The sequence below is a fragment of the Mauremys reevesii genome, linkage group 12, assembly GCF_016161935.1.
Source record: "Mauremys reevesii isolate NIE-2019 linkage group 12, ASM1616193v1, whole genome shotgun sequence".
In the NCBI taxonomy this organism is placed as follows: Eukaryota; Metazoa; Chordata; order Testudines; family Geoemydidae; genus Mauremys; species Mauremys reevesii.
This window is the reverse complement of record NC_052634.1, coordinates 35697785-35702653: the sequence shown is the minus strand read 5'-3', so window position 1 is coordinate 35702653 and position 4869 is coordinate 35697785. Positions and strand designations below refer to the sequence as shown.

The 4869-nt window shown below is 59.5% G+C and overlaps 1 non-coding gene across 1 annotated transcript; it reads right to left on the bottom strand.

Moving 5' to 3' along the window:
* Positions 1–225: 225 nt before the first annotated feature.
* On the bottom strand, positions 226–299 carry TRNAI-AAU. The gene has a single exon. It is a non-coding gene; the product is annotated as a tRNA-Ile (tRNA).
* Positions 300–4869: the final 4570 nt, after the last annotated feature.

Below are 4869 nucleotides of genomic sequence, written 5' to 3'. Positions count from 1 at the left end.
GGAAGGCAGCCGGCCGGGCTCACCCGTCTCCTCCCCGGGCCCAAGTTCCTTTCAGGCAGCAGGTGGAGCGAGGAGCCCAGGGAGGGGAGACCAAGGAGGTGTCCGGAGCCTCGTCCTGCCCGGTGCCCAGCAGGGCTCTTGCCCGCTCCCAGCCCACCTGGTTTTGGCCTCTGCCACCCCTAGCAGTCAGCCAAAAGAGCAGAAGTCACCCTCTCCCTCCCGCAGTGGCCAGCATGGGGCTTGAACCCATGACCTTGGCGTTATTAGCACCATGCTCTAACCAGCTGAGCTAGCCGGCCTACAGGAAGCCCTTCCTTGCCTGACCCTTTTGGAAGGAGTCACCGGCTGGCGCGGGGAACGATGTGGCCTCCGTTATCAAATGGATGGATCAAGACGCCATCTGCCAAGGTAGGGGAATTAGCTCAAGTGGTAGAGCGCTCGCTTCGCATGCGGGAGGCAGCGGGGATCAATGCCCGCATTCTCCAGCGGCAAGGCAGCCGCAGGACCTTCTCTTGCCCTTCTTTTAAAAGCCATGGACAGTCAGCCGGCTCAGCTCCTCCAGTGGCCTCCATCCCTCTCCCCGCTTGGCCTCCCAAAAAGCCAGCCCTTGCGGAGCACAAAGCTCTTCCTCCCCAGCCCTTCTCCCCCTTGCGCTGACTGGGAGGCTGGAGACAGCTGGGGGAAGTTAGCTCAAATGGAAGAGCATGGGAGAAGTAGTCAGACCCATACACACATTCTCCAGCCTGCTCTGCTCTGCTCTGCTGGGCTGGGCTCTAGTGGGGGACCTGCACCTTTCTTTCTGAGCTCTCACTGGAGCACAATCCCTTTCCTCCTCCCTCCCTGCTAGTCTACGCCAAGCTCATTGGCCGGGAGGGAGAGCCACTCAAATACAGAATTACTCACATCCCAGGGGTCCATGAAGGGAATGAGGAGATGGGCGGGGTGGCACGCGATACCAGCTCAGCTGAGACCGTGAGACCTCGCAGCCTCCTGATCTCAGGCAGCATGGCAGCCGTGGAGCAGAGCAGAGCACGCAGACAGCTTGGAGACAGCCAAAGCGGGAAGGGCTGCATTGGTCTGGAAGAGGAGTCGGTGGCTGTCTATCCTGGCGGAGGCAGGGTTGTTTTGCTGTATGCTGGGCCAGGGGCCAGGGAGCCTGCTAGAGTTGCTGAGCTGGGCCTGCTCCTGGCTTTGCTTGGGTTAGAGGAAAGTGGTGAAGATAGGAACGGCGCTCCTGGGTGAGACCGATGGTCCATCTAGGCCACTATCCCGTCTTCTGACAGTAACCGATGTCAGGCGCTTCAGAGGCAATGGCCAGAGCAGGCAATCGTCAAGTGATCTATCCCTGCGTTGTCTTCTGAAGCTTGGTGCTTGTTTCTGGGGCTAACTCTCACCCCAGACACACTCCAGGGAGGGAGCGTTGGTGTTTGTGCCGAGGAGCGTGGCTGGGACTCGGACCCCCTTCCCCAGCTCTGGGTAGCGCCTCGCCCCCACCCCCCCATTTCAGGCTGTGTTCTGCTTAAGGCCACAGAGCCCTTGCCTTTTTTTGCCCGGTGCCTGAGAGTCAGGCCAGCTGTGGGGAATTAGCTCAAGCGGCAGAGCGCTCACTTTGCATGCGAGAGGTAGTGGGGGGCGATGCCCGCATTCTCCAAGCCTGTCGACTAAGGGCTCCTGATGAGCGTGGTGGACGGGAGAGCCGGCCATCTGACTTTTGGCCTTGCTGCACGTAGCGGTCAGGCCGAAAAATCAAAAGCCATCCTCCCCAGGCCCACAGCCACCCAGGGGCTCCTCTGCACCATCTTGCCTGAGCGGGTGGAAGTGGAGCCTGGAACTGAGCTGAGGCGCTGAGGGTTATTTGCACTGTGCGCTTCACATGGAGGTGAAAACACGGGGCACAGATCTTTGAGCACAACCCCCGTCCTGAGGAATGGGGGGGGGGGGGCTGCATAAAGAGAGACCGGCCCTCCCTGGCGGGGCTGCAGCGGCTCTTCACAGGGGCAGTCCCACTGTATATTGGTACCAGAGTTTTGAAAACCTCCTTTTCTGGGCTGGCTCCTCTCTCTCTAGGGAGACTGGCGACCCCAAACTTCCCAGAAACCAGCATAGCGAGGCCAACCTGAGCACAGACACCTGCTCAGCACCCCAGGGTGCAGCCCTGAACTCCGGCTATCAGCTACGCTCAGCTGCCCACCCAACAAGCGTTACACGCAGGAGCCTTCGTGCCCCGCGTGTTCAGGTCCCTCCCAGCGCCAGCTTTAAACTCCGCTGCTCAGTTCTAAGCTTTGGCCACATGGGGGCAGCCTGGAGCTCAGCCAACGCCCCCGTTGCTGGTTGCGTTTCCCGCTCCTCGTGGCAGGTTCACACCCCGCAGGCAGATCTCTGAATCGGAGCCGAACCGTTCCCCAAATCCAGCGCTTTAGCAGCAGCTTTGCTAGGAAAGCGCTGACGTCCCCACGTAACGTAAGAGCCAGAGCGCTGTGTCCAGGATCTTCTATCGGGCCCCTCACCGCGGTGTCTGACAGGCGCAAGGAGAAACCAGGGAAATGTTTTCATGGCGTTTAAGGGCAGAAGGGGCCATTAGCTCAGCTAGTCTGACCCCCGAATAACACAGAATTACACCATGACACACACTGATCCCACAGACCTTAGATAGATCAAAGCGTTTCAGCCTCAGGAAAGAGGCTAAACTGGGTGCCAGAGGCAGCGAACAAGGAGCCCCCAAGGCAATGGCAGGGAACTGACGAGGTGAAATATGCCCAGATGATCCCAGCAGGCGACCCACCCCCATGCTGCAGAGGTGGGAATCCCTGTTCCTCCTGCCCTTAAGAATCTCTGGTGGTAAGTGGGTACCCCCAGTTCCCCAGATAAGAATCCTCCACGTGGTTTCCCTGGCTTCACCTCCAGATAAGAACATTGTGTGGAGGGGGTGGGAGGAAGGTTGTCTGGCAGATATGTAAAGGGGGACTGTGTCTCCCTGTCTGGCTCAGGCTCCTGGGAGGAAGTGATCTCAGTGTGTCTGGCTGTCTCCATTCCTCCCACCCATAAGAATCCCTGGTGTGTGGGTGCACCCTAGACCATTAAGGATCTCTGGTGGGTGGGTGTCTCTCTCCCCCTAGTCAGGATCTCTGGGCCGTGCCTGTATAAAAAGAGACTTTGACTCACCCAGGCTGGGCTGCCATCATGGAACAGACCAGGTCCTTCTGTGGAGGGTTTGCGTTCCTCCAAGGACGTGATCTCAGTGTGTGTGGGTGTCCCTGTCCCTTCAACCCTTAACAATCCCTGGTGCGTGGGTGCGCTGGGCCCCATTATAATCCCCTCTGTCTTACCCCCCATGAGGGATCCGGTGGATGTGGGTGTTCTCCACGCTACTGGGGGTGTCTGGTGCCCCTGTCCCTCCTGGTTAATAGTGGAGTGTGTGGGTGTCCCCCCGCCCATTAAGGATCCGTGTTGTGCGCATGCCCCCGTTCTTCTCATTAAGAATGGTGCAACGGAGCATATGGGTGTGTCCCCCACCCCATGAACTAGCTCCCGTGTGTGGTTCCCCTGCCCCCATCCAGGCTCTGTGGGTGTCACTGTTCCGCTTTTCAAGACCCGTGTTGCAGGGGGCGTCCCTCCCCCCAAGTCAGAATCCCCAGCATGTGGGTGCTCCCATCCCCCCTCCAGGCTCTGCGGGGGGCGGGGTCTTAAAAGAGACCATGTCTCACTGTCTTGCCCAGGCTACGCTGCAGGGGCTACTCACAGGCACAACCCCACTACTGATCAGCACAGGAGTTTTGACCTGCTCTGTTTCCGACCTAGGCCGGTTCACCCCTCCTTAGGCAACCTGGAGACCCTGAGATTCCCCAGGATCACCATATTGATGCTGAACGTAATGCAGACACCTGATCGGCACAGCCCCCTGCAGCCCAGAACTCCTGAGCGCAAGCGATCCGCCAGCCTCAGCCTCCCCAGGCGCTGGGATCACAGGCACCAGCCAGGGAGCCCGGCTTATTTTGCTATCTGGCAGCTGGAGCTTTAAACTCTGCTTGTGAGCTCTGTGCCTTGGTCAGATGGGGACAGCCTGGAACTGGGAAATGCTCCTGGTTCTCCCGCCCCCGTCTCATGTCGGGGTGCAGGCGCCGCTGTCCTGCCAGGTAAGATCCCGGATGTTTTGGTGCCCCCATCCCCCGCCCAGGTGTCCGGGTACCTCTGCCCCCCATACAGAATCCTTGATGTGTGGGTGTCCATCCCTCTGCAGAGGATCCCGGAGTGTGGATGCCCTTGTCCCTCTCTAGAAGATCCTGGGTGTGTAGGTGCCACTCTCCCCCCCGTAGATCTCTGGTGGGTAGGTCCCCAGGGTGTGAGCGCTCCCATTCCCCGATACAGGCTGGGGGAGGGGGGGGTATAACTGGCTCTCCCTGTCCTGCCCAGGCGGTGCTACAGCAGCTGTTCACAGGGGCAGCAACCCCACTGTCACCCTGCAGCTTTAACCTGCTCCAGGGGTGACCTGCTTCACCCTCCTGTGGGAGCCTGGGGACCCCGAACTTCCCAGAGTCACCTGATTGATGCCGAGCTTAGCACAGACACCGGCTCAGCATGGCAGGGTGCAGCCCTGACCATAGGTGGCAGGTTTGTATAATTTTTGGTGGGGCCCAAAATGGTGGTGACCCCCCCACTCCCACCCTGTAAGCCGATATAAAATGAAGCTACAACACGTCAGTACCACAAGATTACAAGGTTGGAGAAGGGGTAGGGGGTTCCAGGGGCCAGTCAAGGGACAAGGAGCAGGGGGGGTTGGATGGGGCAGAGGTTTGGAGGGGCAGTCAGGGGACAGGCAGCAATTGGATAGGCATGGGAGTCCAGGGGGTTTATCAGGGGACAGGTAGGGGG